At 45.2% G+C, this 25,633-nt stretch overlaps 1 long non-coding RNA gene across 1 annotated transcript; it reads right to left on the bottom strand.

The window, feature by feature from the left end:
• Nucleotides 1–23,107: 23,107 nt before the first annotated feature.
• LOC128414873 (uncharacterized) lies at nucleotides 23,108–24,937 on the bottom strand. The gene is made up of 3 exons (XR_008330750.1): nucleotides 24,799–24,937; nucleotides 23,837–23,997; nucleotides 23,108–23,320 (listed from the first exon to the last, which is right to left on the bottom strand). It is a non-coding gene; the product is annotated as an uncharacterized LOC128414873 (long non-coding RNA).
• Between the last annotated feature and the right edge of the window lie 696 nt (nucleotides 24,938–25,633).

Genomic DNA, 25,633 nt, shown 5'->3' with positions numbered 1-25,633 from the left:
TTGACTTTGAAATAAACATAGAGGTGACAAGATTGGCCTCATTTCCTTGCAACTGCAAATTCAATGCACTGAACTTTGCAAATAGTTCCAATAATAAGCAATGTCATGCCTAATCTCTTTTGAGTTCATCAATGAGCAAAGCATTGTGTGTAGGAGTGCAAATATCCGGAGATGTAGTGATCACGTGGGATTGCTATGAGGAATTATAACAAGTATAGAGTAAGCCATCTGTGTCAGCAATGAAAGCATTGCGTTAACTGGGTTTAAACTATTTTGATATGATTCTTGATCAATCTACACCTTCACATAAATGAACTTGAACACAGTACCCCTGCTACCTTAACCTCTACTATCTTAAACTCTTCTTACAAAAAAACAACAATTTTTTTTAAAAAAATGAATTAAAAAAAATAAAAAACGGTGAGATATAGGAGTGCAAATATCCGGAGATGTAGTGATCAGGTGGGATTGCTATGTGTGGTGTAGTGGTTAAGAGCGGTAGTCTCGTAATCTGGAGAACGGGGTTCGTGTCTCTGCTCCTCCACATGCAGCTGCTGGGTGACCTTGGGCCAGCCACACTCCTTTGAAGTCTCTCAGCCCCACTCACCTCACAGAGTGTTTGTTGTGGGGGAGGAAGGGAAAGGAGAATGTTAGCCGCTTTGAGACTCCTTAAAGGGAGTGAAAGGCGGGATATGAAATCCAAACTCTTCTTCTTCTTCTTCTTCTTCTTCTTCTTCTTCTTCTTCTTCTTCTTCTATGAGGAATTATAACAAGTATAGAGTAAGCCATCTGTGTCAGCAATGAAAGCATTGCGTTGACTGGGTTTAAACTATTTTGATATTGTCAGAGGCTCAGGAGCAGAAGCACAGGGGAGAGAGCAAATAGAGAGCGGAGGAGAGGAATCCGAGGGGAGCGTAGGGGAATATGACAGTGACCCGAGAGATTCCATGAGCTTCTCCAGCGAATCAGAAGATTCCCAGAAGGGGGCGCCTATGGTAAGGGCAAGGAGGGTCCCAGGGGGGACGCACCAGAAGCAAGGGGCCAGCGGGGACTCCCAAGGGAGCAGCGGAGGATCAGGACCAGCTCCCCCACCAGAGCGCAGTGGGGGGGAAGAGTCACATGAGTCAGGACCAGCCATTCCTCCAGCGGGGAGAGAAGATGAGTCAGGCATAACCACGCCCCCATCGGAAAGTGGGGAAACGGAGGGAAGGGAAGGTCCAGCTAGCCTCCCCGAAGGAGGGAGCAGTGACACAAGTGTAACGGTCAGAAGGAAAGTGGGAGGCTGCGTGTGCGCGCCAAGTTCAAATGTGCAGGAGCGCGGGACAGCAGAAAACCCGGATTGGGAGCCAGGTCCTAAAGCCCGAAGGAGGGAGGGGGAAGAGTCAGGGGACGCAGCGTCAGAGGAGTCTAGGAAGGGTGAGACCCCGACTAGCAGGCGGACCCAGAGAAGGAAGGAACAGAGGAAGAGGTGGAGTAAGGCTAGAATCTTAAACTGGTGTCAGGGGGGAGGAGATTCAGATGGAGCTTCGGCGGTCTAAGGTTAAAGACGTAGCGTTGCACGCTGCGCGTGTGGAAGTGAAACTGAACTTCAATAAAGACTTTTATACTAAAGAAGGAAGCAGCGTTGGTCTTGTGTGAGCTGGGACCTTGGGCAGCGCTGACAGATATGATTCTTGATCAATCCACACCTCTACATCTCTGGCCATTTTCTCTACTGCCCATTTCTCTTTCTTCACAAATCACGTACACAGCCCAGTTGCTTCGCCAGGCAGGATCCTGGGTCATCAAAGACAGTGGGCGAGTTTCTTTGATGTAGGATGCCAATCTTAGGGCAAGGTAAACAGATCTCACATAAAGGTGATAATGATCGCTGTCCTCCTGGCCATCCTCCATATCATGTATATTGCTTGTTTATCACCTCCAGGGTTGCCAAATGCTCTTCTTTGTAGTTCTGTTCTTTGTTTACCCTGTGCTTAATTAGTTATGGTGGTTTAACTTTCTCCCTATGTGGGTTTGTTGAAATTCTCAGGAGAAATCTGATTGGTTCTTTTGAACACTCTGTAAAAATTCTTTTGTGAATAAAACTACCTGGGCCGGGGGGCGGGGGGACGACGGACAGGCACAGAGAGACACGATTATACGCACCCTTCCCAGAGTCTTGCTGGTTCAAGTCTCTGTGTGTATTCTTATTAATCAGAGTTCAATCCTTCCTTTACTTTGGGAACACCTCAAGTGGTGCCCCATGTGAGGGAAAGCTAAAAAGAAACGTGTGAGGCTAACCTAAAAGAGAACTGTGTGAGGCTTGTAAGAAAACCTCCGCATTTGAGGCACAGCAAAAGGAAACCTCAACAAAAGGAAACCCCCAGGATTGAACCCCCCTCGGAGCTAGCAACCCGCTATCCCTCGGTTGCGGTGGATCATCTCCTGCAAAACGATTCCCGGACTTAGGATTTCATTCGCTCGGAACGAGCCCCAAAGATGCGCGTCTATTACCCTTCAGGTGAGATCATGGGAAGCAAGCTTTCACATAGGCAGGAAAAGCATAGGATTAATTTGTTATTTTTGCTAGCTCAGGCAGAGCATGACAAGCATTTAGCACCCCTAGTAGAAAATTTGTTGTTAGAGATTGCTAGACTGTGCCCCTGGTTTCTAGAGGGGGATGCGTATGACATTAAGAAATGGAATGAGCTGGGAGATGCACTCCATAGATATCCTGAGGCATCTGTACAAATCTTGCACACCTGGCATTTGTGTAGAGACACAGTTCGAAAGCTCTCTAACCCTTTGCTCCAACCACCAGTTGTCTCTATGAATGCTCCCACATTGTTGCAACCCCTAGCTGCCTTTAAAAATACCGTAATATTGTTCCTCCCATCTCAGCCTCTAGATTTCCAGCCTCTCTCCTCAGAGGTCATGCCAAAGGTAATTCCATTGGCACCTTCCTTTGCCAAAAATTTGCCTGGGTCGAATGTAAATTCCATGCCACCTTCGGTGGACCAGTGCCCACAAGGGGCTCAGACCACAGTGCAAAAATTGACTATTCCAAATATGGCAGAAGGAAGCAGTGAAGAAAAAATAGCTGACACCTTACCATTATTAGCAGTCTGTCCTGTTGTTCAGAATGCACAGGAACAGAGAGCCCATGAATCATTGCCCTTCGCAGTTTTTAGAAAATTGAAGCGAAGTGTGACAGAAAATGGCTTGCATGGCATTCTTGATGGGCTAAGAGCAGCCAGTATTTTAATTCCAAAGCTTGAGGCCTCTGAAGTTTCAATGAAACAATTGGCTTATGAAAATGCAAATGCTGGTTGCAAGACTGCTCTTAAAGCGATGTACCAGAAGCCAGAAACAGATATTGCTCAAATGAGTAAGCCTTGCCAGAATATTGACACCGAGACTCACAAATCCGCCCTCCTAGCAGCAGCTTTGTCTCCTTCTGTGCATCCTGCTAAAGACAGGCAATGCCACAACAGATGGCCTTCCAGCCTGGGTTTGAATGGGAGAACAAAGACTGTTGTGCCAGCTGATTGTCAGTCTTTTACTGAAGCTAAATTAGCAAAGCCAGCTATTGCTTCTAACACAGTTGCTTTTAACACACAGTCTCCTGTAACAAATCTGCACCATGCCACTAAGGGCAGTGCTGGTTTGAATCTAATGGCAGCAGAACTTGAGGCCACGGGATTAACCTGCTGTGTCACCTCGAAAGGTCCCAGCCGCCTTGGCCACAACTTCTTGCAACCCCCCTTGAACGGTAACCCTTGGGTCGACAACCACACCCGGTCCCCTACCCGTATGGTTTCTCCTTCCCTACGGTGTTTGTCGGCCTGCCTCTTATACACTTCCTTGGCCCGTTCTAAGTTCATCTTAAGTTGTTGGTGTAAGGCCTCCATTTCTTGCACAAACTGCTCCGCTGCCAGCACACTCCACCTCTCCTCCCCTCCCCCCTGGGAAGGCCCTGGGGTGACACCCATGATTGGCCATGAACGGGCTCATTCCCGTGGACACATGTTCCATGTTATTGTAACCAAATTCGGCCAACGCTAGTTTCTCCACCCAATTGTTCTGTCTCTCGCTGACATAGCAGCGTAGGTATTGTTGGAGTATACTGTTCGCTCTTTCCGCTTGCCCGTTGGATTCCGGGTGTCTGGCCGTTGAGAAGCTTACCTCGACTTGCAGCAAGCTCATGAGCTTCCTCCAGAACCTGGAAGTAAATTGCTTCCCTCGGTCGGACAAAACCCTCAAGGGGGCGCCATGCAGCCTGAAGATGTGCTCCACAAACAGCCTGGCAGTTTCCTCTGCTGTCACCGCATGTGAGCAAGCGATAAAGTGGCACATTTTTGTTAACAGGTCAACAACCACCATAACGGATGTTTTCCCCCTTGACTTGGGCAAATCGGTCATAAAATCTATGGATACCACCTCCCATGGTCTTCCCGGTGTGGGTAAGGGTTCTAGTAACCCTGCGGGCGCCGCCCTCTCCCCCTTTGCTCGCTGGCAGCAGTCGCACCCTCGTACGTACTCCCGTACATCTTCCCTCACCCTTGGCCACCAGAACTGCCTGGTGACCAGCAACATGGTTTTGTGTTGACCAAAATGCCCCGCCGTCGGGTTATCATGGAGCTGTTTGAGTACCCTTCTCCTCAAGTCATCCCCTGGTACGTACAGTGCTCCCCTGTAATACAGTACCCCTTCTTTCTCCTCAAAACCCCCATGGTTTTCCCCCTTGCTCCTGAGTTCCCTGATCTTGGTTTGTGCGAACCCGTCGTCCTTCGTCAGCCCGGCTAGTTCTCGTCTCTCTACTAATACTCCCCCACACACCCATCGGTTCTCGGGGATCACATGTTGGGCTTCTGGTGGTCCTTCTCCTTCCATATACTCCGGCTTCCGGGAGAGGGCGTCTGCTCTGACGTTTTCCTCTCCCGGTACGTACCGAATCTCGAAGAAAAACTTGGAGAACTCCTGAGCCCATCGCACCTGTCGCTGGTTGAGTACTCGTGCAGTCCTCTAGTATTCCAGGTTCTTATGGTCCATGCACACCTGGATCTGCGCCCCTATTAACAAATGTCTCCAGCGTCGAAAGGCTTCATAAATTGCAAGCAGTTCCCGGTCATAGACTGTGTAGTTTTGCTCCGACTTGCTCAGCTTCCTCGAGAAGAACGCGCACGGTCTCCAGCTGGACTGGTCTCCCGGCTGGAGTAGCACCGCCCCTACAGCTCGGTCTGACGCGTCTGTCTCCAGCCTCATTGGCTTCTGCAGATCCACGTGCAATAGCTGCTCTTCCGAAGTGAAGGCCTTCTTCAGCCTTTCAAAGGCCTGCTGTGCATCTTCCATCCAGACGAATTTCTTTTTGCTACTGAGACAATCTGTGATGGGCGCTGTCAAGTGGGCGAAGTTCTTGATGAACTTCCAGTAGAAGTTCCCAAACCCCAGGAACCTCTGTACGTCCTTCCGGGTCTTGGGGGTCTTCCATTCCAGCACCACCTGCACCTTTCCTGGGTCCATAGCTAGGCCCTTGTCCGACAACCTGTATCCCAGGAACTCGACCTCTCGGGCGTGGAACTGGCACTTCTCCAGTTTGACCCACAACTGATGTTCCTGTAGCCTCTTTAGCACTTCCCGGACGTCTCTGACATGCTGCTCCTCATTGTCCGAATAGATTAACACGTCATCTAAAAAGGCCACGCAATTCTTGTACAGCAGGGATCCCAACACGTGGTGCATGAAAGATTGAAAACAGGCGGAGCCTGATTGTAATCCAAAAGGCATAACGAGGTATTCAAAGGCCCCCAGAGGGGTGAACATGGTGGTTTTCCATTCATCCCCCTCCCTCATCCTAATCAAATTGTACGCACCCCGAAGGTCCAGCTTAGTAAAAATTTTCCCCTTCCTCACCCTGGTTAAAATATCGTCAATCCTGGGCATTGGGAAGGTCACTGGTTCCGATACAAGGTTCAAGGACCTAAAGTCTATGACCAATCTGGGCTGTTTGGTGTCTTTTTTGTCCACAAAGAACACCGGACTGCCTCCCACCGCCCTTGATTCTCTTATGAAACCTCTTTTCAGGTTCTTGTCAATAAACTCCCGCAACTCCTGCATCTCCCTGTCCGGCATGGCATACAGTTTACCCACTGGTAGCTGAGCCCCTGGGAGTAGGTTGATTTGACAGTCGAAGGGTCTATGGGGGGGTAGTTTATCCGCTTCCTTCTCGCTGAAGACATCCTGCAGGTCAGCGTATTGTGGCGGTACCTTCCCCTTTCCCCCCACCGCCATCCCTGCCACCCTGGCTACAGCCATCCTCGGGGTTTCCCCCCCGTGACAGTGTTCCAAGCAGTGAGCTGACCCAAAAGAAACTGTCCGCTGGTGCCATGCCACTACTGGATCATGTAGTGCCAACCAGCTCATTCCCAGTATGATGGGTGGTCCTGCCAGTGTGGCTACGTGAAAGGCAATGGTCTCTGTGTCTGGAAACCCTCATTCTCATGGGGGGAGTCTGGTGCGTCACCTCCCCTCCGGAGAGTTCTCTGCCATCAATGGTCGTTACTTGTAAGGGACAGTCTAGAGGCAGGAGGTACAGCTGGTGCTCCAGGGCGAAATCCTTGCTGAAAAAATTACAGGAACTACCTGAATCCAGCAGTGCTTTAACCTTGATTGGGTGCCCATTGGGGAGTTCTAGCACCACCTCTAAGGCTATGGCTGCTTGGGGGGGGGTCTGGCTTGGGCACTTTTACTGGTTGCTGGCCTGGCTGCTCTGCCCGGTGATCGGCAGCCAAGCGTTGGCTTTTCCCTGCTCCTCCTCGCCCCCCTCCTCACAGCCAGCAGCCCCCACCATTCCTTGCCATGCTTTCCTTTGAGGGCAGACCCTGGCAAAATGTCCTGGCTGTTGGCAGAGGAAACACTTCTTGGCTGTTTTCCCCTCCTTTCCCTCCTTCTTTCGAACTTCGCTGGAGATAGAAACCCCGCGCACGCGCGCTCCCCCAATCTCCATTGGTTCCACTGGCTGGGAAGGTTGGTCCGGTATTTCAAGAATGCGGTTGTCATGCCAACGCTCTCTTCTCCCCTCCCGCTTCTCTAAAGCGCACGCTTCTTGGCGCGCTCCAATCGCAAGTACAGCCTTAGTCAGCTGATCCATCGATTGAGGGCGGGGCGCGCGGGAGAGTTCGTCCTTCACTGAGGGGGATAAGCCTTCCTCAAATAACATTTGCACTGGTTCCGAGCCCAGTTCCCACCCAAGTCTATGGATAAGCATAGCAAAACACGACCAGTACTCTCTAACTGACTGGCCCCCTTGCTTGCACGCCATCAGTTCCCTGCGAACCACACTCTGCTCCACTCCACTTTAGAACATGGCGTCCATGGCGCCAAAAAAATTCCTAAGGTCCTTTAGGGCAGCATTCTCCCCATCATCCACAAAGTCGTCATACTGCAGTTCCAGCACGTACTGTACCTCAGTCCTGAATGCATTATAATCCCTGGGGTTTCCCCCAAACTTGTGCACCAGTCCCGGTACCTTCCTTGCGGTGGGGGTGGGCTTCCCCTGGGCATCCTGAGTCCTCCTTTCATCTAGCTGCGCCGCTAACAGAGCCACCTGCTGTTCCAAATCTCGGTTTCTCTCCTCCAGATTTGGCGCTGCCGCTGCTCCCTCTCCGACGCCTGCTCCTCCGGTTTGATTCATGATGCTGCCTGTCTTGTCTTTGTGCACAAGCAATGTCAAGGACTGACGGATTGCTGTAAAGGGAATTGGGGGTTGCTTGTGCGTAAAGGGTACTGCAGCTCTAGGCAACGTTGCCTGGCTAAACCTTTCCCTGGCTGGACAGCCCTTTCTCCATGGCTGTGTCAGTCGCTGGCAGAATCCGTCAGTGGGCGTTTTCTGAACTTCTTCCAACATAAAAACTCTTTGACCCCAAGTCTCCTCCTAGCCTCTCTGCGCGGAAGTCTCCTGCGCAGAGTGGGCGTGCCCAACGGAGGTCCTGGGCTCTCCCCGCTGCTCTCTGTGGAAGAGTCTTGGAGCCCTCTCTCCGCAGTCTCCCCTTGCTTCCTGGTGTCCCTCCTATTTCCTTCCTCAAAGGAAGTTTGCTCTCTCTCCCTGCTGGTCCCTTCTCCTGCATCGTTAGGGAGCCTTACCTCCACTCTAGGCTCCGATGGCAGTTCCCTGACATATATGATTCCTGTTTGTACACAGCTTTCATATGGCACAAGCCACACATACGGGAAAGTGGTTTTCTAAATGGATATCTGAAGGTATCATTGGTTATACCAATCTCCATGACTGGGGAACAGTGACACAAAAGTTACCCCTCAATGCAATATCGTTATACACACCTACAGTTGCAGCACCGCCAGACAACTCTTATGCTCAGATTGTGAATTGCAGTAAGAAAGCAACTCGCTGTCTGGACACAGAAAGGCCAACTGGGAATTGTTCACGTGTTCAGCAGATTACTTTTAATTATGCTCATGTGCGCTTACCAGATGGCTGGTTTTTCATGTGTAATCAAAGAAGTTATAACTACATTCCCACAAATTTATCTGATGATCAATGCTGCCTCAACAGACTGACATTGCTCCTGCCTAGTTGCTCAGTTTTAGAAAAGAATAGGCAGAGGATATTACGCTCTCTTTAGGAATGTCTGCTAGACATCTTTCTGTGATATAAGAACACATAAATGAACTTGAAAAGAACACAGTACCCCTGCTACATTAACCTCTACTATCTTAAACTCTTCTTACAAAAAAACAACAATTTTTTTTAAAAAAATGAATTAAAAAAAATAAAAAACGGTGAGATATAGGAGTGCAAATATCCGGAGATGTAGTGATCAGGTGGGATTGTTATGTGTGGTGTAGTGGTTAAGAGCGGTAGTCTCGTAATCTGGAGAACGGGGTTCGTGTCTCTGCTCCTCCACATGCAGCTGCTGGGTGACCTTGGGCCAGTCACACTTCTTTGAAGTCTCTCAGCCCCACTCACCTCACAGAGTGTTTGTTGTGGGGGAGGAAGGGAAAGGAGAATGTTAGCCGCTTTGAGACTCCTTAAAGGGAGTGAAAGGCGGGATATCAAATCCAAACTCCTCCTCTTCTTCTTCTTCTTCTTCTTCTTCTTCTTCTATGAGGAATTATAACAAGTATAGAGTAAGCCATCTGTGTCAGCAATGAAAGCATTGCGTTGACTGGGTTTAAACTATTTTGATATGATTCTTGATCAATCCACACCTCTACATCTCTGGCCATTTTCTCTACTGCCCATTTCTCTTTCTTCACAAGTCACGTACACAGGCCAGTTGCTTCGCCAGGCAGGATCCTGGGTCATCAAAGACAGTGGGCGAGTTTCTTTGATGTAGGATGCCAATCTTAGGGCAAGGTAAACAGATCTCACATAAAGGTGATAATGATCGCTGTCCTCCTGGCCATCCTCCATATCATGTATATTGCTTGTTTATCACCTCCAGGGTTGCCAAATGCTCTTCTTTGTAGTTCTGTTCTTTGTTTACCCTGTGCTTAATTAGTTATGGTGGTTTGACTTTCTCCCCATGTGGGTTTGTTGAAATGCTCAGAAGAAATCTGATTGGTTCTTTTGAACACTCTGTAAAAAGTTATTTTGTGAATAAAACGACCTGGGCCGGGGGGGGGGCGGTGGCTGGGGACAGACAGGCAGAGAGAGACACGATTATACGCACCCTTCCCAGAGTCTTGCTGGTTCAAGCCTCTATGTGTATTCTTATTAAAGAAAGAAAGAGTTTGGATTTGATAGCCCGCTTTATCACTACCCTAAGGAGTCTCAAAGCGGCTAACAATCTCCTTTCCCTTCCTCCCCCACAACAAACACTCTGTGAGGTGAGTGGGGCTGAGAGACTTCAAAGAAGTGTGACTAGCCCAAGGTCACCCAGCAGCTGCATGTGGAGGAGCGGGGAATCGAACCCGGTTCACCAGATTACAAGTCCACTGCTCTTAACCACTACACCACACTGGCTCTCATTAATCAGAGTTCAATCCTTCCTTTACTTTGGGAACGCCTCAATTGTGTCTTCAAAAAACTCCATAACAGTGTTGAAAAAGCATTTCACACAGTTGCCTTTTTATAGCCAACAAACTTCAGTATGAAGCAGCAAATGTTCAAAAACGTCGTCATTCGCAACACAGAGCTCCCACAATAGATGATCGCTGAGAGGACGGGCTTTAATTTTATTCACTACAGTAGTGACGGTGTGCAATGACTTCTACAGGTGACCGCAGAGGGTTTTTGCAACCAGATGTTGGTAATACAGTGAATAGTAAAAGGGTGAAGGCGGCTGTAGCCATGGAGCATACAAGAAGCATCATCTGCAGGCCTGAAAGTTGGCCCTTTTAGGACTCTAGTTTTCAAAAGGGAAGGGATGGAGCCTGGGAGAGCTGGGTTAGAGGCAGACGCTCAAAAGGCCTCAGTCCACCTCTAGCCCTCATTGGAGCAAGCTGAAGTCTTGCTCTGTGGGTGCCTCTGCAATACCAGAACAGGATAAATATCTCCATTAGATTGTATGAGTAGAAGGGAAAGCCCACAGAAATGGCTTGTGGGGGGGATGTCACCTCAAACCTAGAAAGGTTTATTGGGGTAACAAAATCATTGCTTTGATGAGGCTGATATTTTCCCACCCCAAGCAGTTTCTGGGAATCCAGTCTCTTCTTACAACATATGTAAATTAACTGATACCTTGCATTAACAACCTGCACAGATGCAGAGGTGTGCATAAATTCAAACTGAAGGGCCACCTGCTCCCCATATTTGCAGGATAATGACACAGCACATTAAACAAAGGCGATAAGGAGCTCCACATGAGTAGCAGCTGAATTTTAGAAAAACACCATTGTAGCGATGCCTCACAAATTTATTTATCATTCTTTATTAAACTTGTATGCCACCGTTCATCAAAAGACTACAGGGCATTTTACAACATAGAACAAAATATATGTAGATAATATAATATCTATATAATGCAAAAAAGTTATATAACCTCAATTATGATAATTCCTGAGGCAAAATGGCAAGGTGCTGCTGCCCTTCACACATGCAATACTCCCCCCCCCCACTTGCCGAAGCTTCTCTTACTGGGGTCACACAGCTTTAGCTTCTAGTGAGATCTTGCAAGAACATGGAGAGATCATGCAGAGGCCACCACCCGATCTCTCAGAGCTCTCGCAAGATCTCACCAGAACCTGGAAGCGGCTGCAGCTGCTTCTCCTTACTTCTCTGGTAAAGGCTCCCCATCAGACAGGGGTGGCAGTAATCTTTTCCAAGCCTTTGAAGAGTATAGACTCTGCTAGTCCATCAATGTGTGACTTCTTAGTTTAAAGGTGAATAAGAGGTGACATGACATAAGTGTGCAAAATTATGCATGGCATGAAGAAAATGGATAGAGAAAATGTTTTTTCCTTTGTCTAATTCTGAATTTCAGGTCCATCAATGAAGGATGAGAAACATCAAAAAGAACCAAGGTTATTATTCCTTGGAGAGAGAGAAATAGAAAAGAAAGTGACTTGGCAAGAAGCAGGCTATGCACACATTAGGAACTTAAAATGCAACGTGTTCATCCCCCACCCTGAGTTTCAAGTTGCATTTGCACATTGCTGGGCACAGCAGAGAGGGTGCAGGGATGCCTTCGCTCGGTGCACATTAACAGTTTGGTTTCCCCACACCCACAGACACCTTAATTCCTATCATTATCATTGTCATTGTAATCCAACTTCTATTCATGAAACTGTCTCTGCTTGTGTGCTATCATCTGTGCCTGGGCAAAAGCTCTCTCAAACGTACACAACTCAGCTAAACAGACAGAAGGTGTTTCAAAGGAAAACGCATCACACAGCAGTATTTCTCAATAAATTGGTCTTTTGGCGGGAGAGGGAGGGAACATGGCGCCGAGGTAAGACGCGCTTACCGGTGCTCTTTGGATTTCTTTTAATCTTCTTTTAATCCTTTATATTTTATCTTAACTGACCCAGTCAGTCTTTGAAGCTTTTTATAATTGCTGCAGCTACATGCTATGGCAACTTTCTGAGAGATTTGGCCCTGCTCCAGACTGCTGCAGACTGCTCCTTGTTTCTCTCTTATCAGCGGGCCGGCCTCGGCTGCTAAAAGAGAAGAGAACGCCATTATCCTAATTGGAGAGAGGGCTTAAGAGGAAGATGCTGTGTGGTGTTTAAATCCTGGATAAGTCATCGTTTGTGCCCAGGCTGCTGTCATAGAGGGTTGAGAGAGGCCAGTGGAGCCAGGACATTTGGCACCCTACCCCCTAGACATCTTGAGGCTGTCACATTTCAATACTTCCCCTTGTGAAAAGCTTCTGCAAACTGGGTCCGAGGTGTCCACGAAAGACTGATGTTGTAAGTGGATTTTACCACAGTGGAGAGGAAAACTTCACTATTATTATCCATCCAAGGAGCTTTCACCCACGGTGCCATCTTCTGGTGGTCTTAACTATCTTATTTGTGTGTTAAATGCTATGTTATTTTAAGAATCGTATAATTCTTGGCCTGAGGAAAGTATGGGTCAGAACAAACGCTTGAGAGACTTTGACGAGCCCCTATCATCCCCTAAACCAAAACTATCAAGGTTGGTGCCACACCGGAATAGAAGAGGGAGTGACAATGCGGACTTCCTGTTCAGGGATCTACTTCTAGTAGATCATCCTCGGTGTTCCAACAGTCGAACCAAATTGTTAAAAAATTTAATTTGCAGGGCTCCTCACAGTTACCATCTTCCCAATGTAAAATAACTGATTTTTTTTGTTACATCTTCTGTCTCTTCTAGAGAGTCTGCCCCTCCTTCGCTTTGACTGTTAAAAGAACAACACAGAAGTCCCCAGCTAGCAGTCCTAAGTTGGAATATTGCTGGCTGGAAAAGGAAAAGATTAGATCCCGAATTTTTGTCCTATATAAACTCTTTTCAGATAATCCTTTTGCAAGAAACATGGGAAGAAGATAAAATAGATATAAATGGCTTTGAACTGATATCACTTCCAGCTAGTCCCTCCCAAAAAGGTGGCCGGTCCAGAGGTGGTCTTGCAATCGCCATATCGCTTAAAATGAGCGCTAAACTCTCACTAGTTCAGACTTGTCCTCCTTTTGCCTTTACAGGTCTGATTTCAAGCGAAAAATTCTCCCTATTAATCACCAATGTTTATCTTCCTCCAGGTGGTCTTATATCGGACCTCCATTATAGATGGGATTCTCTGGAAGATCATTTATTGGCATGCTATGTTATGTACCCTAATATTCCATCGATAATGGGTGGTAACTTTAATGCACGTACATGGGATAATCAAGGCCAAGTGGTGGGTACCTCCCCCCTACCCAAAATCTGATTTAATCTCTTTTACATCAAGAAGATCTAAGGACATCAGAGTGAATGAGGCGGGAGTCCTTCTTTATCAATTGGCCATTCGTATGAATTTGAACATTTTGAATGGCAATTGCCCTCCGGATGTGCCAGGAGAATTCACTCATTTGGGCACAACATCAAATAGTGTCCTAGACTACCTTCTAGTTTCAGAAGACCTATTCTCAAACTTCTTTTATTTTAAAGTAGACAATGTACAATCCAGTGACCACCTACCTCTAGCGGCCAAGCTAACGCTTGACTGGCACCCGGTTAGCGGTTCACACCCAATTCATGTAGGTTTAAATGCTGCAGCTCAAGTAAGAAGCATTAAATGGTCTATGAAACAGGCCCCAAAATACGCAGAATTCTTCCAGAGGAATATCTCCGAACCCCTTATTGTTTCAGTGGCGGAGTTGTCTGAACCAAATAGGATATTGGAGTGGTTCTCCCACCTCTCTGTAGATTTAACTAGCTTCTTTACGATGCCGACTCACCTGGTTAACCGAGATCAACCTAGGTTCGGTGCACCTTGGTTTGATTCCAAATGTAAGCAAGCTAGACTCTCTCTGTGTTGTATCTACAACAGATATAAATCTTCTGGAGCTGAAACTCTTCCCCCAGAGTACTTGCAGGCCAAAATTGCTTACAAACAGGCACAGAAGTCAGCCAAGCATGAATGGCAGCTAAGACGTTGGCAAGCGCTGATTGCTGCCTCTAAGCTTCGCAGCTCTCGTGGTTTTTGGAATTTAATCAACAAAAGATCGAGGAAATACCCATTAACGGTTATACCAGCCCCGACATGGGAACAATTTCTAAGAAAATATTTCTCCCAGACAGTTATCTCTAACATTCATTCTGATACTCTTTCATGTCACTTGCCCATATGGCCAGATACTGACCCGGAGGAAATAGTTGATTTAATTGCTAAACTGAAAACTGATAAAGCCCCAGGGCCCGATCTGATCCCGGCGGAAGCTATTAAACAACACCCAGCATGGTGGGCCAAAATTCTTGCAAAAATCTTTGATGCAATTAATGCCACGGGCCAGATACCTAGATCATGGAAGGAGTCCATCATAATTCCTATATATAAAAAAGGACCACCAGAGGACCCAGGAAACTATCGTAATATCAGTTTATTATCAATCATCGGAAAAATCTATACTCGCTTCCTGCTAACCAGACTAACCCAATGGGCCGAAGATTCCAATCTGATAGGCCATGAACAGGCCGGGTTTAGACCAAATCGTGCTTCTACTGACCATGCAATAATTCTATATCATTTGGCGCGGAAGTATTCTTCCCCCACTCATGGTCTTCTATGTGCCGCTTTTATAGACCTGAAGGCAGTTTTTGACAGTATCTCTAGAGAGCTGCTATGGGAAAAATTGGCAAAGTGGGGCATAGATAAAAGGCTGTTGTGGCTTATGATCAAATTACATGAAGGGACGGCCACTAGGGTGAGGTTAACACCTGAGGGCGATCTCACAAACTCTGTACCAATAAATAAGGGGGTACGACAAGGGTGCATCCTTGCCCCCTATCTCTTTAACCTCTATATTAGTGACATGAGAACTCCCATAGTTGAGGCCCAAACCACCATTCATGCACCCAGGCTTGCAAACTATCGCTGCCCCTTACTATTGTACGCTGATGATGCGGTGATCCTCTCATATTCAAGAATCGGTTTGAGGAGGGCCTTTAAGATCTTCGCGTTATATTGCCAAACAAATTTACTTACTATTAACCATTCCAAATCTAAAGTTCTATTTTTTTCCAGGAGTCGTAAATTGTATAGGTGGCAACTCGAGGGGAAGCCAATTGAACAAGTCTACAAATTTCAATATCTAGGAATTTACTTCCAGCATAATATGGGATGGAAAGCGCATATCACATACTTACAAAATAAGGGCAAAGCCCTTATCTACGCTCTATTATGCTTTTTCTTTACAGAGGGGGCTATGCATGTTCCATCTGCCTTAAAAGTTTATAGTGCAAAAGTGGTTGCAACTATGGCCTATGCGGTCCCTTTATGGGGCGCTTTTGTAAACCTCATGCCTCTGGTGACATTGCAAAATCTTTTTCTCAGACGCCTTTTGAAACTACCCTCCTGTGTAAGCAACTCGGCTATTCGCTTAGAACTTAAGACCCCTTCCTTAGAGATCCTGATGTGGAAACATGCCTTTAATTACTGGCTGTCCCTTTGGCATAAATTGCCCAATTACCATCTTATTCAGTGCCTTTGGAGAGATGAATTTACCAGCCCATGGGCAACAAAAATCCATTCCAAACTGTTGTCTTATGGAATCTCTCCTTCCGATATACTAAATTTAGATCTAATTACAGCAAAAAAGGTCATCAAACAAAGATTGGAGAAGGTTGATTTGCAACAAAATCTTACTACAGGTGGAGGTACATGTTCCCCGATAAATCGGGGCATTACATTTATGTCCCAGATACCTCGATATCTGTCTACCTTATCGGTTGCGTCGCATAGATTCGCTTTTGTTAGAGCCAGATTTAATGTGTTCCCCTCAAATGTGCTGAGCAATAGATTTTCTAATGGTAAAACCTCTGTTTTATGCGCATGTGACAACAAATCAATAGAATCCCTTTATCATATCTTGTTTAATTGTCCTTTATATATTGTTCCCTGATCAAGGATTCTGTGTTCAATTATTTTGGAAACTGTTGCTAAACCACCTGAATTACATCTAGCCTATCTACTCCAGGACATTGACTCTTATAGAACATTACAGGTTGCCAGATTCCTGAATTCAGTTCTTTCATATAAAAGACTTCATGGAATGCTGCATGACTATTAAAAATCTAGTAAACTCTATCCACCATCTTTATATTCAAGGCCACAATATGGTACATCTAGAGATTGTATGTAACGTGAAGGAGATTATGCGTTGAAATATTTTAGTTGATATTTTAGAATGTAAAATGCTATATTATTTATTGATTGGTTTTACCTTGTGGGCTTATAGCCGAATAAAGTATTATCTATCTATCTCAATAAATTACAAGACAGGTATGGGTTGCAGCTAGCATCATGTGTACCCAGCTTCACATGCCAGTAATTGGATGGCACTGGAGCCTAAACAACAGCCTCCGCATCTTGCCTTTTGGCCTTGGGCAATAGATCTTGGAGTGGTAGAACAGGGAAGCATTGCCTGAGGAGGTCTTGGAATAAGATGTTCGCCTGATATGTGCAGTTAACACAACTCTTGGCACACCTATTGGTAGTTGTAGCCTACTCTCAATAGTGCCCAAGATCAGAGTTACAAAACTCTGCTGCCATTCCAACCCATGTCTGTGCTTGTTCTGTTCTTTAGTTACGCAAAGACTCATTCTGCCAACAACAGGGATTTGTCATATTAAGTTTGTTCATCCACTTTGATGTCTCTTTTTGCCATCAGAGTTGCAGGGTTGGAGGAGATCACAAAAGCCCATTTAGCTTAACCCTAATCCAGTGAGACCTGGAACATAAAGAAGGCTGATCGCCGAACAATTGATGCTTTTGAATTATGGTGCCAGGCACTCCTGTCTTCTAGTGCCACCCACAGCTTGGTCAAACTCATGTTCGTAGCTTCGAGAACACTGTCCAACCATCTCGTCCTCTGTCATCCACTTCTCCTTGTGCCCTCAATCTTTCCCAGCATCAGGGTCTTTTCCATTCTCTTCTCATGATGTGGCCAAAGTATTGGAGCCTCAGCTTCAGGATCTGTCCTTCCAGTGAGCACTCAGGGCTGATTTCCTTCAGAATGGAGAGGTCTGATCTTCTTGCAGTCCATGGGACTCTCAAGAGTCTCCTCCAGCACCATAATTCAAAAGCATCCATTCTTCAGCGATCAGCCTTCTTTATGGTCCAGCTCTCAATTCCATACATCACTACAGTGGTACCTCAGGTTACAGACGCTTCAGGTTACAGACTCCCCTAAGCCAGAAATAGTACCTCAGGTTAAGAACTTTGCTTCAGGATGAGAACAGAAATAGCATGGCGGCAGCACAGTGGCAGTGGGAGGCCCCATTAGCTAAAGTGGTACCCTCAGGTTAAGAACAGTTTCAGGTTAAGAACATACTAGCAGATCAACTAGCAGGAGTTTTCACTGGGATTTTAAATCGATCCCTAGCCCAGGCTATTGTTCCATCCTGCCTAAAGTCCTCTATTATCGTTCCAATAGCAAAAAAATCTAACCCGGAAGATCTGAATGACTTTCGTCCAGTAGCACTCACACCTATAATCATGAAGTGCTTTGAAAAGCTGGTACAAAATTATGTCATTGCCTGCCTACCAGAGGGACTGGACACATTCCAATTTGCTTATAAAACGAAAAGATCGACAGAGGACGCTGTGGCGATTGCCCTCCATGCCGTCCTTGCACATTTGGAGCAGCAGGGGGGGTTATGCCAGACTGCTTTTTTTAGATTTCAGCTCGGCATTTAATACCATTCTACCACAACGTCTGATGTCTAAACTGGAAGATCTGGGGCTTCCGTTAACACTTTGTGGGTGGATACTGGACTTTGTGTCAGACCGCCCCCAGAGTGTTCGGTTGGGCCCTTATACCTCTAATATGCTTAAGACTAACACAGGAACACCACAGGGATGCGTACTCAGTCCGCTCCTTTATATTCTCTACATGTACGATTGTGTCGCTGCTCACCCTAGTAATAGGGTTGTCAAATTTGCAGATGACACAACCTTGATTGGGCTCATCCCTGAAAAGGGAGGGTGAAACGGATTATAGAGATGAGGTGGAGCGGCTGACAGAGTGGTGCAGAGCTAACAACTTGCTCATAAATACAAGGAAGACAAAGGAGCTTGTGGTGGACTTCAGGAGACAGAAGAGCAATGTCCAGCCACTTTTGATTGATGGGGTCTGTGTGGAGAGGGTAACAATGTTCAGATTTTTGGGCAGTGAATTACAAGAGGATCTGTCCTGGAGTGTCAACACAAGGGGGCTTGTGAAGAAGGCGCAGCAGAGACTGTACTTCTTTGAGAATTCTAAGGAAAAACCATCTTCCGCAGAAACTGCTGCTTGCCTTCTATCACTGTGCCATTGAGAGCGTGCTCACTTATGGCTTATGTGTGTGGTACGGAAGCTGTACTACTCAGGACAGGATGGGGTTGTGCAGAGTTATTAAGGCAGCAGAGAGCATTGTTGGGTGCCCACTCTCCACCTTAGAGCAGATTTATGCCATAAGGTGCCATAGGAAGGCACTGGACATAGTAAAAGATCCATCGCATCCTGGTCACTGTCTCTTCGAGCTCCTGCCGTCGGGACGGAGATACAGGACGATGAAGACAAGAAAGAGCCGTCTTAAGAACAGCTTCTTCTCCAGAGCGATCTCGGCCCTGAATGGCAAGCCTGGACTTTGAAAGTCATCTAATCTTCCTTGCTGTACTATACTGTATTGTTTAATTAGCGTTTTTATGGAGCAGTCAAGTAATTTCGTTGTCCCCGAAGGGGGCAATGACAATAAAGATATTATTATTATTATTATTATTATTATTATTATTATTATTATTATTATTATACTCCAGAACAAATTAAGTTCTTAACCCAAGGTACCACTGTACTGGGAAAACCATAGCTTTAACAATACGGACCTTTGTTGGCAAGGTGATGTCTCTGCTTTTTAAGGTGCTGTCTAGATTTGTCATTGCTTTTCTCCCAAGAAGCAGGCGTCTTTTAATTTCGTGACTGCTGTCACCATCTGCAGTGATCATGGAACCCAAGAAAGTAAAATCTCTCACTGCCTCCATTTCTTCCCCTTCTATTTGCCAGGAGGTGATGGGACCAGTGGCCATGATCTTAGTTCTTTTGATGTTCAGATTCAGACCATATTTTGTGCTCTCCTCTTTCACCTTCATTAAAAGGTTCTTTAATTCCTCCTCACTTTCTGCCATCAAGGTTGTGACATCTGCATATCGGAGGTTGTTGATGTTTCTTCCAGCAATCTTAATTCCAGTTTGGGATTCATCCAGTCCAGTCTTTCACATGATGAATTCTGCATATAAATTAAATAAGCAGGGACACAATACTCCTTTCTCAATTTTGTCATACTCCTTTCTCAATTTTGATCCAATCAGTTGTTCCATATCCAGTTCTAACTGTTGGTTCTTGTCCCACATAGAAATTTCTCAGGAGACAGATGAGGTGATCAGGTACTCCCATTTCTTTAAGAACCCACAATAGTTTGCTGTGGTTGACACAGTCAAATGCTTTTGCGTAGTCAATGAAACAGAAGTAGATGGTTTTTTTAAATCTTTACCATTCTCTATAATCCAGCACATGTTTGCAATTTGGTCTCTGGTTCTTCTGCCCCTTTGAAATCCAGCTTGCACTTCTGGGAGTTCTTGGCCCACATACTGCTTGAGCCTGCCTTGTAGAATTTTAAGCATAACCGTGCTAGCGTGTGAAATGAGTGCAATTGTGTGGTAGTTGGAGCATTCTTTGGCACTGCCCTTCTTTGGGATTGGGATGTAGACTGATCTTATCCAATACTCTGGCCACTGCTGAGTTTTCCAAACTTGCTGGCATAATGAGTGTAGCACATTAACAGCAGCATCTTTTAAAATTTTAAATAGTTCAGCTGGAATATCATCACTTTCACTGGCCTTGTTATTAGCAGTGCTTTCTAAGGCCCATTTGACTTCACTCTCCAGGATGTCTGGCTCAAGGTCAGCAACCTCACTACCTGGGGTATACAAGACATCCATATCTTTCTGGTATAATTCCTCTGTGTATTCCTGCCACCTCTTCTTGATGTCTTCTGCTTCTGTTACGTCCTTACCACTTTTGCCCTTTATTATAGTAATGTCACAGTCTGGTCTATGGGTGATCAAAGTCCCGGCTGAGTACATCGGGACCGGGGGCAAGATGGAGGGGTGAGAGCAGGAATCAGAGTCCAGAAGTCAGGGGTCTGAGGGTCAGGAAGCAAAGAGTCACGAAGTCAAGGGTTCAAGGGTAGAGAAGCAAGGAGTCACAAAGTCAAGGGTCTGAGGGGCGAGAAGCAAGGAGTCATGAAGTCAAAGGTCCGAGGATCAAGAAGCAGGGAGTCAGGAAGCCAAGGTCCAAGTATTCATAAGGGATTTGATTTAGATTGTATCTTACTGGCCCCGTGGTTTTTCCTACTTTCTTCAGTTTAAGCTTGAATTTTGCTATAAGAAGCTGATGATTTGAGCCACAGTCAGCTCCAGGTCTTATTTTTGCTGACTGTATAGAGCTTCTCCATCTTTGGCTGCAGAGAATATAATCAATCTGATTTCGATGCTGCCCATCTGGTGATGTCCATGTGTAAAGTCATCTCTTGTGTAGTTGGAAAAGCATGTTTGTGATGACCAGCTTGTTCTCTTGACAGAACTCTATTACCTTTGCCCTGCTTCGTTTTGATCTCCAAGGCCAAACTTGCCAGTTCCTTTTATCTCTTGACGCCCTACTTTAGCATTCCAATCCCCTATAATGAGAAGAACATCCTTCTTTGGTGTCATTTCTAGAAGGTGTTGTAAGCCTTCATAGAACTGATCAATTTCAGTTTCTTCAGCACCGGTAGTTGGTGCATAAATTTGGATTACTGTGATGTTAAAAGGTCTGCCTTGGATTCGTATCAGGATCATCTATCATTTTTGAGACTGTACCCCAGTACAGCTTTTGCCATTCTTTTGTTGACTATGAGGGCCACTCCATTTCTTCTACGGGATTCTTGCCCACAGTAGTAGGTATGATGGTCAACCGAACTGAATTCGCCCATTCCCGTCCATTTTAGTTCACTGATGCCCAGGATGTCAATATTTATTCTTGCCATCTCATTTTTGACCACATCCAGCTTAACAAGGTTCATGGTTCTTACATTCCAGGTTCCTATGCAATATTTCATCAGCTCTGAATCTACTTGTACTTGTCCTCTGCTCTTCCTCAGTAGCATGTTGGACGCCTTCCGACCTGAGGGGCTCATCTTCCAGCATCATAACTTTTATATGCCTGTTGTCTTTGTCCATGGAGTTTTCTTGGCAGGGATACTGGAGTGGCTTGCCGGTTCCTGCTCCAGGTGGATCACGTTTAGTCAAAACTCTCCACTATGACCTGTCCATCTTGGGTGGCCCTGCACGGCATAGCTCATAGCTTCTCTGATTTATTCAAGCCCCTTCGCCACAACAAGGCAGTGATCCATGAAGGAGACTGAAATAAATGTCGGGGGGGCACCATTCCTGTGCAATCACACTATGTGTGTGTGTGCTTGTGTTAGGGGGCCTCTTGGGGGTACCATACTGAGGGACCCTTAAGTCTGGCACCAGATCTGGGGACTCTGGTATGGTAGCTGGAGGAGCTTTAGCATGAATAGTCTAAAAAAGAGAAACTCTTCTCAAAACTTCCAATCAATAACATTTATTTATTTATAAAATGTATACACCTCTAGGTTGTCCAAAAATCTCAAAGCGGTTTACCAAAGATAAAACAGAAATATTAAGGAAAAGGTTATGACCACACTTTAAAACATACAAAAGCTAAAATACTAAAACAGATTAAGACTGCCTCAACTTTCTAAGAATCTGAGTAGGCTTGTCTAAACAGGAATGTTTTTAGCAGGCGCCGAAAAGTGTACAATGAAGGCGCCTGTTTGATTTCAATAGGGAGTTCCAAAGTGCCACACTAAATGATCGAGTTCTTAGAAATGCGGAGCGGGTATTATGTGTGATCTGTACCAGTGCCAGCCTGCATGTTTGGACACATATGGAGAAGGGGATCTTGCAGGTAAGCTGGTCCCAAATTCTTAAGAGTTTTATATGCCAATAGTAACACCTTGAACCTGGCCTGGCAGCAGATTGGCAACCGGTGCAGAGCTCTGAGCATAGGTGTTACATGCTGACAAGGCCTCACTCCTGTCAGCAATCGTGCTGCAGCATTCTGCACTAACTGCAGCTTTCAGGTGATGCACAAGTGAAGCCCCACATAGAATGCATTTATCCCAGGTTGAAATGTCTCGGGTTGCTCCTTCTACAGAGCAGCCAAAGCAGCTTGCACAACTATCAGGTGTCTGCTTGGCACCATGACTGTGAAAGTCTACAGTTGCTCCTAATGAAGGAACTTTCTTGAAATGTGACATGTCTTTAGTTGACACTTCTGAGAACAGGTTTGCTTTTTTACTCTGATTAACATTTATATATACTCTACTTGATTAGAATATGAATATCTCATCTTTTGGGAGGGGATCTTCCCACACAGGGAATGTTGTTTTCCCACAGAAAATGGTAGCACAAGGATGATTGATCATATAGCCATGTGTTTAATTTTTTAAAAAAATATTTTTTATTAAGGATTTTCTTGTTTTACAGAAGTGTAGTGCCTCGTATTTTTTCTTCTTCTTCCATGTAACATTTTTACAAATCCGTTTCATTTGTTGAGGCATTAGGGGGATCCAAAACACCCATGCTGTGGAGATTGTGGTGGCATGTAACAGATCTTTTTCCATCGTTGTAGGACAGAATCGTGTGGAATAGCCACTCATCCTCAGAAGTATGGGAGCTGGGCTTCATAATCATGATCACATAGCACACAGCTTACATTTGTCCCTATTAAAATTCATTTTGTTAATTTGGGCCCAGTTTTTCAATCTGTTAAGGTCATTTTGAATTCTGATTCTGCCTTCATAATTCATAGATGAGACCAGGAATGTGTGTCTAAATGGTACAGCAAGATGGTTCCAGGTGTTGGACTTCTGCTAAATCCAACCAAGTTTGCTTCGTTTCATGCACTAAAGTGTCTTGAGCTATTATTGGATACTTACTTTCTCAATTTGAAGTAGATAGAAATCAATGAAATCCTGAGGCTCATCCTTTTGCTGCTTTCTATGCCTTTCCACCTCTTCCTTTGCAAATGAATGTACTAGCTCTATGGAAGAAAATGCCTTATTGTGAGGTCCTGGGAGATGTTTCATCAACCATGGGAAGAGTTCATACAGCTGCAGGGAAGAAGAAAACAAAACCTGTCACTCTCATGATTTGGTCTAGCAATACATTTTAATCTCACATTTTCTCCAAGCGGTTCAGTGTGATATATCTCCCTCGCCCACTTTATTTTCAAAACAACCCTGAGAAGTAGGTACACTTGTGTGATAGTGAGCACAGATTAAAACACCCCATTGTCCTAAGCCAAACTCTCTAAAATGGGCTGGGAAAATTTTTCCACATTCCACGTTCCAAAATCTGATGAAGCCCAAGGCAAACATATTAATAGGTTAATCTTATTTAGTAGGCTTCTGCACTTGCTAACTTCTACCTCCCTTAATACTCACTACTATCCTTATTTAGGCATGTTTTTTCTAGTGTGTGAGTTGAGGTTATTAGTCCAGTGCTTAGCAAGTCTGCTTTGAATCCCTTTATGACATACTACTCTAAGAGTAGTACCAGAATAGTTCTGTGAATACTTATGGTGGTGAAGGCTTCTCTGACACCCATCAGAAAAAAAAATTACTCACACAATGAATTATGGAACCTCCATGTTTTAAGCAAAAATCAACATCTTCCATCATTTTTTGGAACTTTTCGTCTTCAAGGGAAAATCGGTACCCAAAAGCCAAAACACATATTAAATTGGAAACTGCATTTGTGATGGGCAGTGATGGATCAAGTGGCTGTCCTGAAAATGAAGTTATTTACAGATATTGATGAGGCTTGCATTAATTCACACGTTTTCATTTTCTTGAAATGCCCTTGCATGAACTCATCTTGTACGAAGCTTGTAAAATGCTAATTAACTCAGCTTGCTCTTGCATTTTGAAAAAAAATTATTTTTGCAAAGAAACAGCTAGCCTCTTATCCAAAATGTGCTTGGGGTGCAATACTGTGCAAATTTATCTGGAAATAAGGCTAATTGAACTTACTTTTGAGTAAATGTGCATGGGACTCTGCTGGCAAGACTTGGAGGTGGTTGTTGCTGAGTCTTTGAAAGCCCTTTCTCACCACCATACCTGGAGCTTAATAGTAGTTGCTCAGTTTCCTCCTTCCCTTTAACCTTCCTCAGCTGATTCTCCCACATCTTGTTCCCCTCTCCACTAGTGATAGCACACACCAGTTCTGCTTAGACTTAGTTTTCCCCCTACAAACATCACCTCAACTTCCCATCTGTTGTTCTCTCCCTTCCAGCTGATAGCAGCTACTGAAAGAAAAAGGGAAGCTGCCAACCCCTCAATAATTCCACTGAATTTTAATGGCCACCATTAGCACCTCAATAAAACAATTCAGAGCTGACAAGGAGCGGAGTTGTAGAATTAATGGATGTTTGAAAATTTGTCATTTGGTTTGCTATTTTTTGTCTGCTGTACTGCTAAATATTGCTGATCACCTTACAAACATTCATAAACATGCAGAGCTTGGTATCAAGCTTGATTCTTACAAAATCCATCACCATTATCCAGTGTCATTATCCAGTATCACATACCCTTTGCCTGCGCAAAGATCTTCACAAGCTCAATGGCCTCCTCTTCTATTTGGTGCTCCATACCTTTCTTCCCCAGCCCCAGCTTCCGCATAGTAATCACGCCGAAACGTCTGTGCTGCTTCCAGATACGACCGTTTGAAAATACCATGCCTAAGACAATCAAGAATCAATGAGAAAATATTACTTACAGTGTTACAAAGAAGTGTTTTGTCTGGCATTGCCCTCTGATGTCCCCCTAACCTCCAGGAACTGGAGGGCTGCTCACTGACAGGGCTGAGCAGAACTCTGGGCCTCCTGTTTGTACTGACAAGTACTGCTACATATGTCATTGACATCTGACCTACCCCTGATGTATTCTCATTGGGGACAGGTCCAGCAACACTAAGGTGAGGCCAGCAACTAAACATGCTATGTGTGGGCTGGGAGTTCCACTTGGTACTGCAACAAGATGGCCGGAGTATCAATAATAAATTCATTATTATTATTATTATTATTATTATTATTATTATTATTATTAATGCTGAGGTGCAGCCTTACAGCTGCTCAGATGCAGCACTCAGTGGGTTGGGCACCCATCTTGACAAGAAAGCTCTACCAGTTGCTCAAAGGCTTCTCTGAAGCAATTTGTATAGTCTACATGTATTTTTTGTTTTAATGTATTTTTAATCTTTTGCTGGAAACCACCCAGAGTGGCTGGGGAAACCCAGCCAGATGGCCGGGGTAGAAATGTTGTTGTTGTTGTTGTTGTTGTTGTTGTTGTTGTTGTTGTTGTTGTTGTTGTTGTTAATGTGGCCCTGCATCTGCACCTTGGTTCTCTTGGCCTGCCATCCAAGAC

The sequence above is a fragment of the Podarcis raffonei genome, chromosome 5 (assembly GCF_027172205.1).
Source record: "Podarcis raffonei isolate rPodRaf1 chromosome 5, rPodRaf1.pri, whole genome shotgun sequence".
In the NCBI taxonomy this organism is placed as follows: Eukaryota; Metazoa; Chordata; class Lepidosauria; order Squamata; family Lacertidae; genus Podarcis; species Podarcis raffonei.
Note: the sequence above shows the minus strand (reverse complement) of the source record. Positions and strands in the feature narration are given on the sequence as shown.